At 42.3% G+C, this 24,236-nt stretch overlaps 1 protein-coding gene across 6 annotated transcripts in view; it reads right to left on the bottom strand.

Annotated features, from left to right (window-relative positions):
• The window catches only part of RPH3AL (rabphilin 3A like (without C2 domains)), a 340,146-nt gene that overhangs the window by 274,177 nt on the left and 41,733 nt on the right, over window positions 1–24,236 (bottom strand). For 2 of the 6 annotated variants that reach the window (XM_075852931.1, XM_075852935.1), the window contains exon 1: window positions 13,543–13,884. The exons of 2 other annotated variants lie outside the window; for them this stretch is intronic. The gene's annotated coding sequence lies outside the window, so the exon portion shown is untranslated. Of the gene's footprint in view, window positions 1–13,542; window positions 13,885–24,236 lie in introns of those variants that run through there. 2 more of the 6 variants (XM_075852936.1, XM_075852937.1) reach the window with 2 other exon arrangements.

The raw sequence follows: 24,236 nt of genomic DNA, 5'->3' as shown, positions 1-24,236 counted from the left end.
CATCGCCGCTGATTTAGTCAATTAACCCGTTAAATGCCTCTGGCTGGTCCTCGTAGACTGTCAGAGTGACTGACGTCACACTGACACAATTGGAATACATTACACTACCTAGGTAGTGTAATGTATTCTAGCAGCGATCAGAGCTGCAGGTGAAAAAAGAAATTGTGAAAAGTAAAAAAACAAAAAAAACAAATAATGTTAAAAAAAGTTAATAACCATGTTTTACAAAAGTGTTGAAATAAAATATATTTTTTTTCTATAATAAGTCTCTTTAGAAAACAGTACACATATTTGGTATCACCGCGTTCATAATGACCCAATCTATAAAATTATAATTTTATTTTTCCCGTACCCCGCACGGTGAACACTGCAAAAAAATCTAACTAAAAACAATGCCAGAATCACTATTTTTTGGTCACCACACCTCACAAAATATAGAATAATAAGTGATCAAAAAGTCGCATGTACCCCAAAAAAGTACCAATAAAAACTAAAACCCGTCCCGCAAAAGACAAGCCCTTACACCGCTTTGACTGAAAAATAAAAAATAAAAAGTTATGGCTCTCAGAATATGGCAACACAAAAAATAAATTATTTTATAAACAAGTGATTTTATTGTGCAAACGCTGCAAAACATAAAAAAAAAACCTATATACATACATATGGTATCGCCGTAATAGTACCGACCCGCAGAATAAAAGTAAAACTGTATTTATTAGCGCATAATGAATGCTGTAAAAATAAAGACTTTAAAACGCCCAAATCACTGTTTTTAGGTCACCTTCGCTCTAAATAAAAAGTGATCAAAAAGTTGTATGTATCAAAAAACTGTACCAATAAAAACTATAGCTCGTTCCTCCAAAAATATGCCCCCACACCGCTTAAATCGACCAAAAAATAAAAGCATTATGGCTCTCAGAATGTGTTGATACAAAACAATTATTTTTTTTTTAACAAAGTTTTTTCTTTGTAAGGCTTTATTCAGACGAACGTAAAATACGCGCGTGCAACGAGCGTGATTTTCACGCGCGTTGCCCGGACCTATATTAGTCTATGGGGCCGTGCAGACATGTGCGTGGTTTTTGCGCAGCGTTGCTCCGTTGCCAAAAAGGGCACGACATGTCCGTTGATTCAGCGTTTTCAACGCATCACGCACCCATTGAAGTCAATGGGTGCGTGAAAACAACGCAGAGCACACGGAAGCACCTCCGTACGCACAGCGTTTTTCACGCAACACTTGTTAAGTCTATGTAAATGAGTTGAGCAGACTAGACAAAACAACTACAAACCAGGAAGTGGCTTTTCACTTTGAGCACATGCGCACAGTTTAAACTGACATCTGCAGCAATAGTAGTTTTTTACCTGTAAAACCACGCAAAAACAACAAACACGGGCCAAAGTGTGACGTAACGTGAAATCTTGATGCGAACATGTGCTCACAGCAAGCAGGTGTTGGAGAAGGTGTCTTTTTGTAGGCTGCCCTCTCCATTACTCCACCCTCCGTTGTTTTGACGCGCGTAAAAAACGCATGCCATACGCGCGTTAAATACGCTATCACGCTGCCCAAACGGATGCCACACGCAACTCCAACGCAACGGCGCGTTTTTCACGCGCGCAAAAACGCAACGTTCGTGTGAATCCAGCCTAAAAGTAGTAAAATATAAAAAAATATATATATAAATAAACTTTATACATTTGGTATGACAGTAATCGTATTTACCAGCAGAATAAAGTTAATTTGTCGTTTTTACCACACGGTGAAAGCGGTAAAAACTAAACCTAAAAACAAATGGAGGAATCGCAGGTTTTTTCCAATATCACCCCGCAAATAATTATATTTTCGGTTTCCCAGTACATTATATGGTACTTTAAATGGTGTCAATAGAAATTACAACTCTTCCCGTAAAAAATAAGCCCTCACACCGCTCTATCGATGGAAAAAAAAAAAAAAAAAAAGTTATCGCTCTTGGAATGCGGGGAGTGAAAAACGAAAAAGGAAAAGCAAAAAAGGATCAATCCTGCAAAGGTTAATTAATTTCTATTAAAAAAAATCAAATATTACCACATGTGGGGTATGGTCATACTCGGGAGAGATTGCGTTACAAATTTAGGGTGACTTTCTCCTTTATCCGTTATGAAAAGATTCAACATTTTAGTGAACAAAAATGTTGATATTCATTTTCACGGCCTTGAGGGGTGTAGTTTCCCAAATGGGGTCACTTTTGGGGTGTTTCCACTGTTTTGTTCCCTCCAGGGCGTTGCAAACACGACATGGCACTGAAAACCAATCCAGCAAAATCTGCGCTCCAAAATCCAAATGGTTCTCCTTCCCTTCTGAGCCCTGCTGTGGGTCCAAACAGCAGTTTATTACCACATATGAGGTATTTCTGTAATCGGAAGAAGATGCTTTACAAATGTTGGGGGTGCATTTTCTTCTTTATTCCTTGTAAATATTACAAATTTCTATGTTTTTTAAGAAAAAAAAAAAGCAGATTTTCATTTTCGCAGACTAACTCCAATACATATAGCAAAATACCTGTGGGGTCAAAATGCTAACTATATCCCCAGATAAATTTCTTGAGGGGTGTAGTTTCCAAAATGGGGTAACTTTTGGGGATTTTCAACTGTTTTGGCACCACAAGACCTCTTCAAACCTGACATGGTGGCTAAAATATAATCTAAAAAAAAAAGCAGACCCCAAAATCCTCTAGGTGCTCCTTTGTTTCTGAGGCCTGTGCTTCAGTCTATTAGCACACTAGAGCCACATGTGGGATATGTCAGGAATCAGGAATTCTGTAGCGCATAGCCCTATCTCTACGGTTAATTTATAGATCCGAATGGAAGATTTATAGTACAGGTTTGTCAAATAAACAATATTGTGTATACCATAGGCGCTTTATATGCTCCTATCTATCACGAGATCAGGTTTTTGGATAGATTTCTCCAGAAACGCCAAAAAGTCTTGCAGGGCCACTTAATCCTATGTGGTGACTTCAATACTATTCACGACAGAGATCTTGACACTTCCGCTGCACATAGAACATTCTCCCTAACACTAGGCCTTTTTCTACACAAAAATGAGATGTATGACATATTCATCACAACAGAGTGATTATTCCTTTGATTCCCCAGCACATGCAATTTACTACATAAGGCTAAGCACACCTCTATTGATCTTATTAAATGGTCGGAACATGCAGCTATCACATTACAAATAGAGGAATCTTATGTCAAAACCAATGCGTCTCTGGCGTCGTAACCCTTTTTATTGGGCCACACAGAATATAAAGCAAAATTAGATACTGTCCTTAAGGAATATCTCCACTTGAACGAAAATACAGTTACAAGTCCCTTTTCACTTTGGAACGCTCATAAGGCCTTTATTAGAGGTATATTTATTCATCTAGGCCATAGAGCCAAGGTTGAAAGATATATATATATATAAAAAATACACGATCTTCTTACGCAAATACACTCTTTGGAAACACTAAATAAAACCTCTATAACACCTGACCAAACGTCACAGCTTAGAGACCGTCGCATTCAATTGAAAGATGTTCTATTACATATTTCTGAAAAGACCTTGACCAAACCTACTACTATTCACAAAATAATAAAGTAAATTATTGGCTCGCCGTTTGAAAGCCAGCAAAATTAAGACTAGAATCCCACACCTTTACCACTTACCTAATCGTTCAAAACGGTATGACCCCAGATATATAGCTAAAGAATTTATGGAATCCTTCTGAGTCATCTCTTGACCCAGCATTTACCACCGCCCAATTTTTGAATAAACTAAATCTTCCCTCCCTTTCCCAACACCAACAGGAAGTATTAAGATGCCACCTTACAGAGCTCCGAAACGGAAGCCATTATTAAATCCTTTACTCTACAGAAGGCACCCGGCCCAGATGGCCTCACATATGCATATTATAAAACCTTTATGGATGTCTTACTTCCACATTTACATTCTGCTCTTGTATATGCCTTTAACGAGGGATCCTTCCCACAAGAAATGTTAATCAGCAACTATTCTCACACTCCCGAACCCTGGCAAAACACCAGACTCCCCACAAAATTTCAAACCGATGTCTCTGCTAAACAGACCTCAAAATTTATGAAAAGATTACGCTTTGCGTAAAGAGTAGCTACACACCTTGCACCACTCCCACCCTAATTGGAGGAGATCAGGTTGGCTTTGTTAAAAAGGTCAACAGTTTACAGAAAATACCAGATGGGTTCTCAACATTCTAGATTTTGTGCAGGATTGTGCACTAGTCGTTTGCCTTATCTGTACTAGAAAAGATAGGGATTAGGAATGGGATATTGAACGCGATTTAAGCGCTCTACTCCACGCCTTCCGCGAAAGTCGAGAGTTTTGACATTTCCAATGGAACTAGACAGGGATGCCCCGTTTCTCCCCTGATATTTATACTTTCCATAGAGCCTTTGGGCCCAAGCACGTCGATCACATGACAATATTAAAAAGGTATTCTCATAGGCAACAGTCAACACATTTCAGTTTTTGCAGATTATATTTTATTGACTCTGGAACAACCAGAAAAGTCCTTGGAAATAGCAATGAATATAATTAAAGAATTTGGTTCTCTCTCCTCCTACAAAATCAATGTAAGCAAATCTCAAATCTTGCCCTTTAATATCCTCCCTGAGTCATTAGATTTCCTCAAATCCGAATTCCCTATGGATTGGCAACCACAACATGTTAAATATTTCGGCAAAAAGGTCACCAGCTCAATACAAAGTCTGTATAAATGAAACTACCTCCCCTTACTAAAAACTATAGAAGCGAACATGCTGTTGTAAAATAAATAAAAAAAAAAAAAAAAAAAAAAATCGAAGATCTCATGGGTCTAAAATATTATATATATTTAGAACAGTGCCTATCCGCCGGTTTCCTATTTCAATAAAAAGTACAAAACTTTTGAATGCCTTTATTTGGAAGCCAGGTAAACAAAGGATAGCCTCTACAATCCTAAGTAGAGATAAAGCGTTCCTGATAATTACCCTGTGCAAATAAATGCTCGTTCAACGGCTGATTGCATAGTTTTAAATGCCTAAACTATTATCGATGTCAGTAGCACATCTCCCTTGCAAACAGGGAGATGCGCTGCTGACATGATAGAAATGTATGGGGACGAGCGATCGGAGTAACGAGCGCTCATCCGCCTACATAGCTCCTTGTGAAAGGAGCAAACGAGCGCCCATCAACGAGCTCTCTCGATCAGCACTCGTTCACACGGCCCACGTCGGGCCGTGTAATATCACCTTTAGGCCTTCCAAATATTTCTGACTATTTTATTGCAACTTCGGTGTCTCTATTAAGGAACTGGTGGATTGGGGATGTGTCTCAACACTGGACACATATAGAAACCTTTCTAGCGCCTGGTAATAATTTGAGATCTCTATTAATAGCTTCTCTGACTCAGTTTACCATCTCCTCCCCCCTCCCCTATCTTTTATCTACTTCCATGTTTTATTGGAGGAAATTCCATTCTGACTGCCTGTCTTTGGTATTCTCTCTAAAGCAAGGGACACCTATAAAATTATTTCATAATATTATCCCGGATATAGATTTGAGACCATGGAAGGAAAAGGGTATTTCCCAATTACAAGATTTGTTAGACGGAATTCAACTGACTCCAGATAACAACCTGACTCTTAAATATGGGATTTCCCACAATGACTTCTTAAATATTTGTCGAATTAGACACCTTATCTCAACCACTGACCCAAGTCAGGTTACTTCCAATGCTGAATTATTTCAACTTTGGTCACTTCCATTAGCTACCTCTAACTGCCTTAAACTTCTTTACTCTATGTTAGGCTCTAAGTCCTCATTTATTAAATCTTGCCCCTTCCTTGCTTGGGAGAGAGACCTAAACCAATTAAACTGCTAATTCACAAAAGACTTACTCTTTGAAATTAATTGCTACCACATTCAGATGTGTATCTCATTATGAATCTGCTATCAAAACTGTTTGGAGATAGTATTCTACCCCTGATAGATTTAGTCATATGCACGACTCCTCTTACAATCTCTGCTAGAGAAATTGAGGACATAGAGGCTTGGTCACGATCTGTGGGTGTGTGGACACACTGGGCCGCACCGCAGTAGCGGGATGGCAGCTGGCCAAACTATAGTGTACCAAGTTGATACACATAGTCCAAACACAAGGGTACCTGTGATAGCCCAGACAGTAGCAACGGCTAGGCACAGATGGGATGTTGACAGCAGGTGATTCAGACGAGACAGAGGACACCAGACGTGGTGTAACACAGCAGAGACGTGGCAGAACTCGACTTCAACACTATAGAGGGCACAGGAACAACTACAACACAGGATACAGGTAGCAGGGCACAGGAACAACGGGAACAGGATAACACTAATGGACCATTTGCAAGACTAACAGAGGAATATGAACAACGCTCAGGCAATGAGCAAAGGGGCAGGGCCCTTCTAGTCCAGGGTGATCATGGGCTAATTAATGATGTTTTACATGAGCGCACACTGGCCCCTTAAGGCCAGGCGAGAGTGTGCACACACACCCTACGGGACACAGCAGAGAGTGGAAGTGAGCGCTGGCGTCTCCTGGGGGAGGAGATGCGGCCAGCGCTCACCAGACCATGGCTGCGGCTGTTGAGAGGCTCGTAATCCCGACTGTTCGCGGCCATTGACGTTACAGTATCCCCTCTCTTACACTCCCTCTTCTTGGGACCAGAGCGAGAGAGCAACTTCTTAATGAGGATAGAAGCATTGAGATGCTCTTCTGGCTCCCAGGACCTCTCCTCTGGACCAAACCAGTTCCAAGCCACCAAATAAAAAGTCCTTCCTCTTACTTTCTTGAAATTCAGGATCTCCTTTACCTCGAACACATCGGAAGAACCGCTAGGAGCAACTGCAGGATTAGGAGTTTTAGTGTAGCGGTTCAGGACCACAGGCTTCAGTAGGAACACATGAAAGAAGTTTGAGGGTAGGAGGCAGCCGAAGCTTACAGGAGACCGGGTTAATTTGATGCAGGATCTCAAAAGGTCCGAGGAACCTGGGAGCAAATTTGTATGAAGGAACCTTCAGATGAATATTCCTTGAGAACAGCCAGACTTTGGTACCCGGAAGATACGGAGGCGGCTCTCTTCTTCTAGTGTCTCCCTTTCACTTCATGCAATCGACTGCCAGCAGAATACAGGAACGGGTCTGTTGCTAGATATGAAGAAAGTCCCCAAATGCAGAGTCAGCTGCGGGTACCTGAGACGTAGCCGCCATAGGAAGAGAGAGATAATTTTCCATGATCTGGTTAATCCTCTCGACTTGCCCATTGGACTGGGGGTGGTAGGCTGAGCAAAGGTCCAATCTCACATGCAGGAGTTTAAAGAGGGCTCTCCAGAATTTTGGAGGTAAATTGAATCCCCCGATCGGACACTATGTGAAGGGGCAAGCCATGCAAGCGGAAGATGTGCTGAATGAAGAGACTTGCCAGTCGAGGAGCAGAAGGTAGGCGGGACAAAACGTGCCATCTTCGAGAACCGGTCCACCACCACCCAGACTGTATGGCATCCAGCTGAGGGAGGGAGTTCAGTGACAAAGCCCATTGCAATGTGCTGCCAAGGGGCATTGGATACAGGCAGAAGGGCAGGCTTGGAGTGAGCAACCTTGTTTGAAGCACACACAGTGCAGAAAGAGAAAGTCCATAACATCTTTGGGCAGCATGGGCCACCAGAAATTACGAGTTATCAGGTCTTGAGTCTTACGAACATCCGCCTGTCCAGCCAGTTTGGAGTGGTGTCCCCAGCGAAGGATTCTCCTCCTGTCTGCCAACCGCACAAAAGTCCTCCCTGGAGGGATGTCTCTAACTTGCAGGGGATTAGCCGTAATAGTGCAGGACCGCTGGGTCTATGATACATTGGGGGACTCCACAATGTTCTGTTTCAAATGACCTGTATAGGGCATCGGCCCTCACATTTTTGTCAGGACGGTAGTGGAGCACAAATTGGAAACGGGTGAAGAACAGCGACCACCTGGCTTGACGAGGGTTTAGCCGTTAAGCCGACTGGAGATAAGGGAGGCTCTTGCGGTCGGGGTATATCAGGATGGGATGAGCTGCGCCCTCTAGCAGAGGTCTCCACCCCTCCAGCACCAATTTGATGGCCAATAACTCATGATCCCCAATAGAGTAATTGCGCTCAGCGGAGGAAAAATGTATTGAGTAATAGCCACACACCACTGCCTTTCCTTTGAAGCTTCTCTGGAACAGAAGTTCAACTGCTCCAACAGAGGAAGCGTCCACCTCCAACGAGAACGGTCGTGAGACATCAGGATGATGAAGGATTGAGGCTGAGGTAAAGGCATTCTTGAGGCTATTAAATGCAGATTCTGCCTCTGGGCTCCACACCTTGGAGTTCACACTCTTCTTGGTATAGGGAAGTTTGAGATAAAACGGCCAGTAAAAGTTGTCAAATCCCAAAATACGCTGTATGGACCGCAGGCCCTGAGGACGTGGCCATTCCAGGACGTACTTTACTTTCTCAGGATCTATCTTGAGACCTTGATCCGAGATGATGTAGCCCAGGAAGGGCAGAGAATTTTTTTCAAAGACGCACTTCTCCTGCTTGGCATACAGGCGATTCTCCCATAAACGCAGCAGAGCTTGACGAACATGTCTCCGATGAGTTGTCGGATCTGGAGACAAAATCAAAATATCATCGAGATAGACCACAACAAAGAGAGAGGAGATCTCGGAAGATATCATTAACAAATTCCTGAAAGACCGCAGGAGAGTTAGACAGACCGAAGGGAATCACCAGGTATTCCTAGTGCCGGTTTCGAGTGTTGAATGCAGTCTTCCACTCGTCACCTTGATGGATTCTGATCAAATTGTAAGCCCCAAGCAAGTCTAGTTCTGAGAAAATCCTGGCTCCTAGTATGCGGTCAAACAGTTCGGATATTAGTGGCAACGGGTATTTGTTCTTGACCGTGATCTGGTTGAGACCACAGTCAATGCAGGGTCGAAGAGATCAGTCATTCTTCTTAACGAAGAACAACCCAGCCGGGGAGGAAGATTTTCGTATGAAACCCCTCTCAAGATTCTCCTTGATATAGGCCGACATGGACTGAGTTTCTGGCAAGGAGAGAGGATATACCCGTCCACGTTAGGTACCAGTTCAAAATCGGACAGTCGTAAGACCGGTGTTAAGGAAGCATCTCAGCCTCCTTTTTGCTGAAGAAGTTTGCAATCTGGGAAAAATGTGTGGGCAATCCCACCAATGACTGAGGCAGCGGAGGCTGGATGGAATGGATCTGTGCCAGGCAGCAGTGGGGACATTTGGGGCCCCATTGGAGAACTTCTACTGAATTCAAATCCAGGACTTTAGCATGCAACTGGAGCCAAGGCAGACCCAGCAAAACCGGATTGACTGCTTTAGGCCAGATAAGGAATGTAATCAGTTCTGGGTGAAGAGCTCCAACTTGGAGCTTCAGTGGCTTGGTCTCAGACACGATCGGATCGGGCAGAGGAAGACCATTCACTGAGACAACAGCCAAAGACGTCTCCAGAGGAACAGTGGGCAACTGGAGATGATCCATTAGATCTTGCTGGATGAACTTTGCCGCGGATCCGGAGTCCAGATAGGCCGAGACCCGGTGCGTCTTTTTGCAAGAAACTATTGTCATGGGGATGGACAACTTGGGAGAGTCTCTTATTTAGCGCCCTTCCGTCTAGGGTTGCCTGTCTAACCAAACCTAGGCACTGGAGCTTTTGGGTTTTTGGGGACACAGACACACAAAATGGCCTCCGAGGCCAAAATACAGACATGGTCCCCAAGTGCGTCTGAATGCTTTTCTTAGACATACCATTTGAGGCAGTCTACTTGCATAGGCTCCTCAGGTGGAGTAGCTAATGAGGGCAACAGGGATGCTGAAATGTAAGAGCCAGTGGATCTGGCACTGGTTTAGAAATCCCCTGCAGGACCTCACGTCTACGTCGTAGCGAAGAGATAGCGGCAGCGAGAATCGGAAGTCGGCACTGGCACTGACAGGTGGTGTAGCAGGAGGAACAGCCGGAGCAACAGGAGCAGATGCTGTGGCGTTTGCAGCTTGCGCATCCAGCCAATGTGCACTGGAATTCACCGCCAGGAGGAGTTGGTCCTGTCTTGACAGAAGGTCTCTATGTCTGCCTGCATGGCTTGTGACGTCGTCATGGTCTTGGGTTGACTAGCGGGGTCCATGGCCTGAGCGTACTGTCACGATCTGTGGGTGTGTGGACCCACTGGGCCGCCCCACAGTAGCGGGATGGCAGCTGGCCAAACTACAGTGTACCAAGATAATATATATATAGTCCAAGCACGAGGGTACCTGTGATAGTCCAGACAGTAGCAACGGCTAGGCACAGACAGGATCTTGACGGCAGGTGATGCAGACGAGACAGAGAACACCAGACGTGATGTAACACAACAGACGTGGCAGATGGCAGAACTCGACCGCAACACTATAGCAGGCACAGGAACAACTACAACACGGGATACAGGTAGCAGGGCAAGGGAACAACGGGAACAGGATAACACTAAGAGACCATTTGCAGACTAACAGAGGAACACGAACAACGCTCAGGAAATGAGCAAAAGGGCAGGGTCCTACTTAAATCCAGGGTGATCATGGGCTAATTAGTGATGTTAAACATGTACGCACACTGGCACCTTCAAGGCCGGGCGCGAGCGTGGGCGCGCCCCCCGCGGGACACAGCAAAGTGGAGCGGAAGTGAGCGCTGGCGTCTCCTCGGGAGGAAATGCGGACCAGCGCTCACAAGTCCATGGCTGCCACTGTCGGGGGGTGAGTAGTCCCGACGGTCCGCGGCCGTGGATGTTACAGGCATTCACGAATAGCAGTGGCCTTTTTCAGAAGTATAATACACCTTGTCACACTGCAAAACTGTTCAAGAATGGTTTGAGGAATTTGACAAAGTGTTTTGGCTTTGACTTGGGCTCCTAATTCCCCAGATCTCAATCTCATCAACCCGTCTGTGGGCTGCTTTGTAGGAGACTTTAAGTACTTTTCTCCTCTTATTGCTGGAGTTGGCCATAATGTGACAGGATTATTTATCCCCTTTACCTGGTCACACACCAGGTATCCCTTGCCTTATTAGCCGTATATATACACCTTTCTGTTAACCCCTCACCTCACCAATCCTGGAAGAAGAATTTAAAAAAAACGCGTGTCCGATTTTGACCTGTCTGCACTTTGCCACGGTTATTGTGGCGTTTTTCGGCCGCAGCCAAAAATGCTTTTTCTACCTCCCATTGTTTTCAATGGGAGGTCAGGGGCGGAACCGTGGCAAGAAAGGACATGCCGCTTTTGTTTCCCACGAGCGGCTAAAAGCCGCTCAGGAAAAATAAGCCTCCGCCTCCTATTAAAATCAATGGGAGGTAATTTCGGACGTTTATTTACGCGGATTCAAAAACGGTCTCCGCGTCAAAACTCTGTGTGAACTGGGCCTAAGGATGGAAAAAAGTTGCATATCTGCCCTGTAACCTAGCACTGCAAATCTCAGTGGAAAATAGATTGTTTGATTAGATTCAAGAAAATTCAACATGGTCAAACATATTTTTGCCAAGCCACGGTAAGAGATATTTTATTGTTGGAAGACCTTGCCAAAAACAATGCAGTATTTCCTGAGAAGATTAATATGGAATTGACATTTCCTGTAAAAATATTTCCATGTGTAAATGGCCAATTCAGAAAAACAAAAGCTAAGGCCATGTTCACCAAACTATTGTCATGTGGATTTCAGCATGGAAACTGCGCGGATTCGGATCTGAAATCCACATAATAAAACTAAACCAAAGCAGCGTCCTATAGATAGCAGAAACACACTGCCAGGAATTGTCTTGCAAATCCATGTCAGATTTTTCCACTTGAAAAATCGGTCACGTGAACATACCCTAAATGTATAAACCCTACCTCATTCAGTACTATATACACATTACAGTTCTCGCAGTCAGAGTAATGTATAATGTAAATTTGTATTTGACAACCAAGGATACAAACACAGGTCACTTGGATCGTAACTAAAGCTAAAGAAAAAAAATACCAATGGTGCAAGTAGGTAATGAATGAAGTATATGCAATGACAATTTTACAGCATCAGGAAGCACAAAAAAAGTTAAAAAATAGGCAAAATTGTACATAAGGCTTCGTTCACATCTGCGTTTGGGGTCCCGTTCGGCCGTTCCGTTGGAGCTTTCCGTCAGAAAGGGGACCCTGAACAGACACAAACGTACACCAATCCCGGTGATGGAAACGGAAACCTCTGGTTTCCGTTTGTGTCTGTTCAGGGTCCCATTCTGAGGGACAGCTCCAAAGGAACGTCAGAACGGGACCCCAACGCTGATGTGAACGAAGCTTAAAATGGTCGTAATTACAGAAAGTATAGATTAAAGGCCTCATTCACACATTGCACAATTGGTCAGTATTTTTAAGCCCAAAATAAGGAAAGGGAAGACTTTTAAGGCTTTTCATTTTATTTCCCATGTGTTTAAGATCCAGTCCTGGTTTTGGCTTCAAAACACTGGATCAAAATACTGACCTTTCAATCTGTAATGTGTGACCAAAGTAGAATACGGTACAATAATAAGGTACAACCTTGTAGTGGGGCTGTATCTCCTGTTATAGCGTGGAGTCGTCTCACAGTAAAACGGAGTCGTTACACAATTATTTATTGGAGTATGAGTTTATATTCCATGATGTCCCTGCATCTTGGGTAGAACAGTGGATTATGACAGAAATGGCTGCAGTCACCGTCTGCAGGTTTAGGGGCAGATACACAGCTCACATCTATAGGCGCTTTAGGGCAAGTTGTACAAAATCCTTTATATAGCCACATTCAGATGGTCATAGGGTTTGTACAATCCCTCAATATCCATGGAGGGAAGGGCACATTAAGCATCGCTATCAGCAGCTACTCAGGTATGGCTTCTATACTAAAAGGTATTTCTTCCAGCAGCATAACATTCAACTTTCTGACTGATGTTTGAGGTTACTGCTGCTAGTCACAACTGACAGGACAACCAGAAGACACACTAGTAAAATGACAATTACATCCACAGATACTCCATTCACTCCTATTCCTCCCCCCCCCCTTCTTGTTCTGTACAGTGCACAGTATTCCCCAACAGGTGTGTGCTGTATTGGGAAATACAGTACACCAGTTCAAATTGTAATAACCGGGCATCATTGTCCCTGTGTGAACCTGGCCTGGGAGAGAAAATCATTTAACAATTTACTTATCACTTAACCATTAAAAAAATTACTTATTTGCCAGCACTTGTAAAACTCACTGCAACATTTGCCACGGCAGTACAATCAATCGTATTTATTCGCTCAGCAGATTCCTAGCAGGATTTAATCATATAAATGTACTTTCTTACTTTGCTCAGTAACATTGTCAGTCTGACAAAATTCCATTCATTTCAGTCACTGCTCACTTCAGAAGTTATATTAAAATATGTGCATGCAAATTAGGAATAACCACTTACCTAGTAAACTTTTACTGCCCGTCTTGTCTTAGTTGCACTTTCATTACAAGCCAGTGTTAAGATCAAATTAGCTGAACCATTTTATCTACTGCTTGTTCATTTAGAACTTGCTACAAGGTGGAAATGTTACAGTAGAAATCCACGCCTAGAAAACAGAAAACAGATCCTCCCAACTGTTGGATCTGGGAGCAGACAATCACGTGGTTCAATTGTTCGACCAACAACATCCTGTTACCAGTGTGCCTTGGTTAAAGGTACAGCAGACGCAGGCACACAAGATCTCCAGGAGATGTTCTTATTAGCTTTGTACAGGAAAGAAGAATCAGGCAGCGTAACGGAGATATTTCTCGATCAGTCTACAGCTCTGACTGAGGAATACGGTGAATGAGCAGAGCTAAAAATAACTCTCCTTACATAGTAAAGACTTTTTCATTTTAAATGCATTTTCGCATAAGACTGAACGAATAGATTTAGCTTTTCAACAAAAGAACAGGATAGGGCATGCTACCACAGCGTCAGTATTGCCCAGAGAAGTCCATCGGATCTGTTTCTCCATTTTAAGACCTGCTCTCGAGAATGAAAGACAATTTGTTACCACGACTGATACATGGACACTATTTTCTTACAACAGTTTTGGCACATGTGGTCAAAATTAATCACTATCTAAGGGTCCTTTTACATGTGAAGATAAATACATAAAAATGACTGCCATTCAGCGCTACAGCAAGTCGTTGATGTTACAAAGACAGGCATTTATATGTAACAATAATCATATGTTTTTTTTTTATTAATTATATTTCTTGCATTTCTGGTCAACAATTTAACATCTCCTGTCTGAGGAGGGAATATGCCACTGACAAACAATTTTTAAGTCATCAAAGAAGATTCGATAAACAAGCAAGTTCTCGCTGATCATGCAAACACTGCACACGTTTACACTGGCCAATGATTGTGAACTTTTACTCGATACTAGGATTTTTTTAGTTGATAATCACCCCATGTAAGAGTACCTTACGACAGTATTCACACATGTAATTTTTGTAGTAATTATTTGCTTTACAATGGAATGCAAAACGCCAGCAAAACGCCACATGTGAATACAACCTAAAGATTAAATTGTGTTTTACAGACTATGTTGTGTACTCTCTCTCATGGCCCTACGCACCAGTCCAAGGATGCAATGGTAAGTCAAGTTGCTCAAGGTTGGGTGACCTCAGGGTTCAACAACGCAGCTGCTAAATATGTGCAGAGCTGTGCCATTTGTGCCTGTCATAATGCTGGTAAGACTGTGAAGGTGCCACAGAAATGCACCCCTAAGCCATTATACCCGTTTCAGAGACTACAAATAGACTTTATTCAGCTTCCTAAGGTGGGTGTCTATGAATATGTCCTAGTGTGTGTTGACTTGTTTTCAGGATGGCCTGAAGCTTGGCCCTCTGCTAAAGCTAATGCAAAAACAGTGGCAAAAAAGATTCTTACAGAAGTAGTATGTAGATATGGGGTCCCCGAAGTCATTGAAAGTGATAGAGGTACTCATTTTACAACAGAAATCCTTAAAGAAATCATGCAAGCTTTCAATATTACCCAATCGTTCCATACTCCATACCGGCCACAGAGCAGTGGGAAGGGCGAAAGATTAAATGGGACTTTAAAATTTAAAATTCAGAAAGTAATGGCAGAAACTAATAGACCATGGACTGAATGTCTACCTATTGCCCTACACTCTGTCCGTATGACGCCAACCATGAAAAAAAGATTAAGTCCTTTTGAAATTTTATTTGGCAGTGTTCCAAAAACTGGCTTGTATTTCCCCCAGCAGCTTCAGTCAATGTACTCAATTATGACAGAGTATGTAGGAGCACTACAGAAAAATTTGCAACAGATTCATAATTATGTTTTCAGTTCCATTCCAGATCCCTCTTCCATACCCGGTGCACATCAGTTAAAACCTGGAGATTGGGTTACGGTTCGAAAGCACGTCCGCAAATCACTGGAACCGCGATTTGAAGGTCCATTCCAGGTCCAACTGATCACCCCTACCTCAGTGAAACTGGAGGAAAAACCAACCTGGATACATGCTTCTCATTGCAAAAAGTTTTATAAGATCTAACAATATAATGGGGAAGTATTTCTCAGTATCTGTGTTATTAATCAGCATAATTATGTATGCTTTTGCAAAAGGGTACCAGCAGCTGGAGGAAGAGGAGTGGGATAATAAGTTCATCAAGTACCACGGTATAGTTACACAAACATATAATTTGACCGATTGCTGGATATGCACACATTCTCCTATGTCTGCAAGGTCTATGCTATATTTTGCTACTCCTGTCTCAGAACAAGAATTATTCCAAAATGATTGTTGGGAGTTGAGACCATTAAATATAGGAGGAGCGCAATGGGAAAGTCCTAATGGCATTACCCATTGCTGGATGGATACAGTATCCCTGGTGGCAAGCAAACCTAACATCCAAGCCAGGAAATTGGTTTGATTTTAGAAAACAAGGTGGTGTCTGGGGAACAAAAGAGATGACCTTTATACAAACTGGTAGTTTGCCTGTAGAAAACCTACAAATAAGTTTTGCCAGTAAAAGTTTAAAGGATCAGGAAATAGATTACTCTTTAGTTCGGGAGATTCATAATTTTAGTTGGCACCATGCCGATAAATTTCCTCTTGGGCATAGGGGAGATTGTGAGGCTATGAAGGCCTTTTCCATCAGCAAAGAAAATGAAGAAAATGTTGCAAGTATGGCAGGAGATGGGGCGGATTCAATGTCACTTGATCCAAGAAAGAACAAACTTTTCCTTATGTAGGCCTATTGCATATTATCAGTGGGTAACTAACAAAGAATCAGATTCTTGGTGCCTTTATCTAAATACTACTCTTAACATCCATTGTTAGTGCCCTAGTTAACAAACGACAGTTTGAGCTTCCAAAAGGAATTTATATAATTTGTGGAAATAATGCTTACAGATGGCTTCCTGAAGGAGCTGGGGGAACATATACCCTTGCAAGGATAGAACCAGCCACCTGGACATGGAAGTCTGATCAACTCCTGTATCAGAGTATGCCCCAACATATGATAAGTAAATGTAGTCTTAAGTTTCGGCATACACAACCATTATTACAAATAGGTTGGAAGGAAGAGTTAATGATGGCTCTGCCTATCATTGGTAGTCCAGTTTCTACCTTAATAAGAACTACTCAGAATGCCCAACGTATGGAAGCCTTAGCAGAAGTATTCGACAATATTACTGATTATCTGTTCGATGCTATAAGTGTGAATTCTGCCTATACTAAACAATTAATAGTAGTTACTAATCAACACACTATGGCATTGGATTATTTAACTGCATCACAAGGAGGACTTTGTCAAATAGTAGGACCAGCATGTTGTCACTATATTAGCCCTACAGGAATGATGCAAGTTGCTTATGATATTAAACAAGCGCAAGAACTAAAAGAAAGATATCATGTACTTTTGCAAGTTGTTATGATTGCACTAATACTTGTAATAGTAAATCAAGATTCTACTCGTTTTTAGGAAAATAATAGATTCAAATTGTAGCCGTAAACAGAAAAGACCTCCCCCTGAACGAAACGATACCCCAGTCATGATCATGATTGCGCCTATGAAGAGAAAATGCTACACATGTGAAAAGGAATCGCTTGATGACATCAAAGACTGCATCTATTGTGGAAATGAACTGATTTGACAAAGACAAGAATGAGCAGATTACTGACATATAAGATATATCACATAAGTGTTAAACAATATATGTATATTTTAACTAACTCTTTCAGTCCTCATATTAGAATCTATATTAACAATAGCTAGAGGGGAATGGGAAAACATGGGAAAACCTAAGTTCAAGTATCGTCTGGATGGATGTTGAACATCCCACAATTTATGGAGATTAGTATCTCTATACCTTGTGTAGGTAGGACGAACCTTTGGGTTTTTCTCGAAAAGGAAGGGAGAGTAGTTAAAAGGTCTAGCCAAATGATAAAAAGAGGGGAGTAATGTTAAAGTAATCCCAATAGTTAATCAGAATGAACTGTTATTACAGATGTTATTTTTAGGAAAGGAAGGGAGGAAAGAGTTGGTTATCATTTTGCAAGAATTTGCTTGATTGAATACATAGGTCAGGGGGAGTAGAGACATGGGAAGAAAACATGTTTGTCCTCAGAATTCTCTAGAACTGTACTAAAGGTGAAGGACTGACTATTTCCAATTGTTATGTTACTGTATGTTAGCCAAAATACTGTCTTGTATGATATTTATTGTCTTATTGTCTTATGGTATTGCATGAATATAGAACAAGTATAAATAAACGATAGGGGGCCAGGACTAGCTCAGACCTCTACAGTAATCAGATACTTGTCTGTTCTGTTTTTGTCTCCGGCCGTATCGGTGTCGATCTACCTTTTGGGAATTGCGTTATCAGGTCCAACCCAGCTTAGAGTCTATATTTGGTTTGTTAAAGCATTTAGCAAAATCGGGAAAACACGGCCCGGCGATGGAAAAAAAATAACCAGAACAGTATCTTTGATTTCACAGGGAGAGTTCAGGTCAGTAAAGTCAATTTTTAAAAAAGTTTTAAAATGGGTTCCCACTTTTGCTATGGTCATTTTGGTAGTATTACTTAGGAGATTGGTGTGGGGCCAGAGTTGCCGTTTTGGCTGGAATTGCTTTTGGTTAGTTTCTACTTAACTGGTGCACGGAGCAGAAAATATTCACTGTCTGAACATAGCCATACAGTGATAGTAGTTCCTTTTAAAGCGGTGCTTGGTCTAGTTATAGTTACATCTAGTTACATAGTTTGTACAGTTGAAAAAAACACATGTCCAACCAAGGGATGGGTAAAGGGAAGGGAAAAGGGAAGGGAAAAATTTCCATCCATTGACATAGGAGCTGATATTTTTTCGTTCTAGGAAATTAACGAAGCCTTTTTTAAAGCCATCTACTGTCCCTGCTGTGACCAGCTCCTGCGGTGACTATTCCATAGATTCACCGTTCCCACAGTAAAGAAGGCTTGTCGCAGATTGAACCTTTATTTCTCCAGACGGAGGGAGTGCCCCCTTGTTTTTTGAGGGGGTTTTACATGGAACAGGAATTCACCATATTTTTTGTATGTGCCATTCATATATTTATAGAAGTTAATCATGTCCCCCATTAGTCGTCTCTTTTCTTTATTTTTAAACAATACATTTTTATTGAATTTTGCAACGTTTTTTACAAATCAAAGTACAAACTGATGACCTCTAAACAATGCCAGATCAAAAAGACAACATAACAAAATTAAAAAACAAAAATAAACAGTCACAAATATCATGTCACGAAATTATAAATCACTGCATCAAGCAGAGAAAGGAAAAAAAGAGAAAATTTTGTGACAATTCTCCTACCAACAAGGATAAAAAATTAGAGATAGTTAAAGAAGATATTTAGAAGTACTCCAAGGCCTCCAGGAGTCCACAATTTTGTCATGTCCCTTAATCGAGTAGTTAAGCATAGTTTAATGATGATAATTACTATTAACTTCTCTCAGAACCTCAGAAATGAGTGGAGAGATGGGGGATTTCCAAGATCTAGCAATTAAAATTCCTGTTGACAGTAAAATATGATGAGCAACCGTCCTAAATGCCCAAGGGATAGTCTTCAACCCTATGTCTAGAATGCCCATTTCCGGGTTACTAGGTATTGGAATACCAGCGATTTCAGATATCAGGTTAAACACTTCTACCCACAAAGGAATAACGGTCGGGCAAGACCACCACATATGAAGAGCCGAGTCAAGATGGCCACAACCCCTCCAGCATACACTAGATGCTCCCCCGAAAATGTGCGATACCCAGGCCGGTGTCAAATACCATCTGACGTGAATTTTACGAGTGAGTTCGAAATGATTGATACACTTAGTATGTTGAAAGATCCATTTAGATGCCTTAGCCCATTGTGCCGCTGAAAAGGAATCCCCCAACTCGCTTTCCCATTTGACCATTTAAGAGGTTTTTTCTTCCAATCCTCTAGACAGCAAAAGAACATAAATACAGGAGAGGCCTTTCTGAAATCCTGGCCACTGAAATAAATATTTATAAAATGTAGAAAAATAAGGGGGCTTTGGAGGGAATGACAAGTAGTGTAATAAATGACGTACTTTAAAATAATGAAAATGAGAAATCCCCGATAAATCATACTGGTCAGCCAGCATCTCATAGGAGCAGATACCCCCACCATCATATAAATCTGAGAACGATTCTATACCTGCCCTAATCCAGGGAGTTACAGGTAATTGAGGGGACAGGAGGGATATAACCCGTATAGGAATATGCTCCAGAGTGATATACACCCAATTTTGTTTACAGGAATACAAATCGCCACGTCTTTACGGCATCAGTCATGGATTGTAACAAGGACGGCGGCGATTGAGCTTCCATATACACAGCCGCCAATACCGATTTCATCTGCAACCTAGGCACCACCTTATTTTCTAATTGTGACCATTTAGAAATAGACAGAGCACAATACAGGATATATTTGATCCACAATGGACGCAATATTGTACGCCACAACATCTGGAACCCCTAAACTCCCATCTCGAACTTTACGAAAGAGCATGTGTTTCGCTACCCGTGCTCATTTATGGTTCCATATAAAACTAAGAAACAATTTATGTATCTGTGAGGTAATATGTGTGGGTATGAGGAAAGGTATAGTTCTACATAAGTATAAGTATCTGGGGAGCAATAGCATCTTGACTAAATTAATCCTAGCTATCCATGACAACAGGAATTTGTCCAATCTTGCACATTCTGACTTTAGACAGGTTAACAATTCCATATAGTTTTCGGCTAGTACTTGGGAGGGAGTAGGAAACAGCTTTATTCCCAAATAAGGGAGACCCGAAGTAGCCCAAGCCAAATCATGAATTGATAACCGAGATTTAAGCCGGGGGTCCACATTAAGAGCAAGCATCAGGGACTTAGAGACATTAAGTTTATAATATGAGACAGAGGAAAACTGGGAAATTATTTGCAAAATCTCAGGTGAGGTACAGGCCAAGATGACATCGTCAGCGTATAGTCCAATTTTATGTTCAGAGTCACCCACTTTAATACCCGACACTTTTTGGGACGTCCGAATCATTTCAGCCAGAGGTTCCATACACAAAACAAATATCAGAGGGGATAGAGGACAACCCTGTCGTGTACCGTTCGTTATCTGAAAGGATTGCGAGATAAATCCCGAGGAAAGGACCCTAGCCGACGGCAAGGAATACAACGCATTTTTTATAAATGAACAGCATTTTTTATAAAGGAGGTGAACCCAAATGTATCCAATATTTCCTCTAAATATCTCCAGTTAACCCCGTCAAATGCCTTTTCGGCGTCCAGAGAAATAAAGACAAAAGGGATTCAAAGATTTGTTGGCTATCTGTATGAGATCCAAAATCCTTCTAGTTCCGTCACTTGCTTGCCGCCCCTTGACAAAATCCACCTGATCCAATGAAATCAGGGAAGGTAAACACCTTCAGTCTAACTGCCAAAATTTTAGCATACAGCTTTATAATCACAATTCAGTAGAGATATGGGACGAAAATTAGCCGGTGTGTCTGGTGTCCTGCCTGGTTTGGGTAAAGTAACTATAGTAGCTTGTAATAACTCTGGAAGGGGCCGTACGTTAGCTGCTATGCTCTTAAAGGTATTTTGTAAATGAGGAAGCAATCTTTCAGTAAAAGTTTTAGAATATTCATTAGGCAAGCATTTTGCCAAACTCAGTGGGTCCAAACTCACTTGCAATTTACGAACATCTTCCATAGACTGAACATTACTACATAGCTTAGTGTAATCGGCAAAAATATAAATAGTTCTATTAATCCCATCCTCTATATCAGGGGTCCCAAGCACACGGCCCGCATGCGGCCCCTGGGGTTGTCATCTGCAACCTGCAGGACACACAGCCACTAGTACAAACTCTGCTCCCGGACTCTGTGGAATTCCCTGACATCGCTGTCCATATATGGACAGTGTTTCAGGGTCTTCCCCAGAGCGGAGTCCCGGGCAGAGCGCTAGTATCGGCTCTGCTCCGAGACTCTGTGGAATCCTGACCTCGCTATCCTTACAGCGACAGTGATGTAAGGGGCTTCCCCAGAGCCGGAGTCCCCTGATATCACATTCCGGCCCAGGAGGATCCCCTGACGTCACTCTGTATAGACCGTGACGTCAGGGGCTCAAACAGTAGAGGAATCCCCAACTAAAGCGTCGGCAACGCTCTGGCTGGGGATGCCACTCCTAGAGGGAGCCTTAATGGAGCTACCTACTTGGGGTGTGTGTGGCCGTGGCCGCGTCCGCGGAGGGCGCTGCGGCCGCGGAGGGCACTGTGGCAGCGTCCACGGAGGGCACTGTGGCACTATCTAAAAAGGGGCTGCCCAATCTTGACGTGTGTCTGCCAAACACTGCTAACTGAGCCGCCGGACTGCATTTAGCGACACAAACTGGAAAACTGGATTGTTGAAATAAGCACGTGGAGAAATATCTCAAATTTTAAACCTAGCTGTATTATAGTAGTGTAGTATTATTAATATAGTAATATAGTGTTATAGTAGATCAAATAACTAATTGATTAACAATAATTTTGTAATGTATTAAATTTGAAAGTAATGTGGCCCGTCAACTTCCCATTTTTTCTATATGTGGTCCACTCACCCAGCCGAGTTTGAGACCCCTGCTCTATATCATTAATAAATAAGTTGAATAATTGTTCTCCTAGCATGGAACCCTGGGGTACACCACTTATAACCGGGAACCATTCAGAGTCGGAATCATTAAACATAACTCTCTGGATACGGTCCTTGAGCCAATTCTCAATCCAATTACAAACTCTACTTTCTACACCTAGAGTCCTTAATTTACCCCGTAGACGTCTATGAGGGAGTGTCACAGGCAAATCAGTGATCACATTATCGGTCACGTGACCACGGCAGGCAGCCATGTTGCTGCCTCATGACAGTCAAATGAGCATACTCTAAATCAGAGCAGACTTTAACAGGTTCCCAACCGCTGGCTGTGTTTTTACGGCCAGCAGTCAGGGTCTCTGAAGTCCGCCGTATAGACCAATTACGGCGGCACTTCAGAGTGTGCACGCGCGATCGCGTGCACACGGCCCTGTGCCCTGGCTGTTGCTAACAGCCATGGGCACTGAGTAGAGCGTCAGGGGCCAATCTTTTGGTCCCTGAACATGTGATTGCTGTGACAATCACAGAGATCACATGCATTTCAATGCAAAATATTGTGTGCACGCAATCACAGCCAGGTGCCCACGCGGTTACTAACAGCTCTGGCCACTTGGCAGAGTATCAGGGACCAATCTGATGGTCCCTGAACATGTGATCACTGTGATAATCTATCACAGCTATCATATTTGTTTTATTTTGACATTTCTGGCAGCAAATCTCCTGCCTCTTTTCTTCTCCTCACACATTGTTTCAGTGTGTGGAGAAGAAGAGGCTCGAGAGAATTGCTGCCAGAAGAGAACGGTGAAAAAAAAAAAAAGTTACACTGTAAAACATTCTCTGTATAGATAGATTTCCATCTGTACACCTATAATTTTACCAGTGAGAGATAGATTATATAAAAATAAAAAAAACTGAAAATCACATTGTCAAAATTATATATATTTATTTGCATTGTGCACAGAGAAATAAGTATTTGATCCCTTTGTCAAACAAGACCCTTAATACTTGGTGGCAAAACCCTTGTTGGCAAGCACAGCAGTCAGACGTTTTTTGTAGTTGATGATGAGGTTTGCACACGTTAGATGGAATTTTGGCCCACTCCTCTTTGCAGATCATCTGTAAATCATTAAGATTTCGAGGCTGTCGCTTGGCAACTCGGATCTTCAGCTCCCTCCATAAGTTTTCAATGGGATTAAGGTCTGGAGACTAGCTAGGCCACTCCATGACCTTAATGTGCTTCTTTTTGAGCCACTCCTTTGTTGCCTTGGCTTTATGTTTCGGGTCATTGTCGTGCTGGAAGACCCAGCCACAAGCCATTTTTAATGTCCTGGTGGAGGGAAGGAAGTTGTCACTCAGGATTTGACGGTACATGGCTCCATCCATTCTCCCATTGATGCGGTGAAGTAGTCCTGTGCCCTTAGCAGAGAAACACCCCCAAAACATAATGTTTCCACCTCCATGCTTGACAGTGGGGACGGTGTTCTTTGGGTCATAGGCAGCATTTCTCTTCCTCCAAACACGGTGAGTAGAGTTAATGCCCAAAGAGCTCAATTTTAGGTGAGATTTTGCATGGAGCCCCAGATCGATGTCGATTGACAGTCATTTTGTATGTCTTCCATTTTCTTACTATTGCACCAACAGTTGTCTCCTTCTCACCCGGCGTCTTACTTATGGTTTTGTAGCCCATTCCAGCCTTGTGCAGGTCTATGATCTTGTCCCTGACATCCTTAGAAAGCTCTTTGGTCTTGCCCATGTTGTAGAGGTTAGAGTCTGACTGATTAATTGAGTCTGTGGACAGGAGTCTTTTATACAGGTGACCATTTAAGACAGCTGTCTTTAATGCAGGCACCAAGTTGATTTGGAGCGTGTAACTGGTCTGGAGGAGGCTGAACTCTTAATGGTTGGTAGGGGATCAAATACTTATTTCTCTGTGCACAATGCAAATAAATATATATAAT

The sequence above is a fragment of the Rhinoderma darwinii genome, chromosome 2, assembly GCF_050947455.1.
Source record: "Rhinoderma darwinii isolate aRhiDar2 chromosome 2, aRhiDar2.hap1, whole genome shotgun sequence".
Lineage (NCBI taxonomy): Eukaryota > Metazoa > Chordata > Amphibia > Anura > Rhinodermatidae > Rhinoderma > Rhinoderma darwinii.
This window is presented reverse-complemented; position numbering and strand designations above follow the sequence as displayed.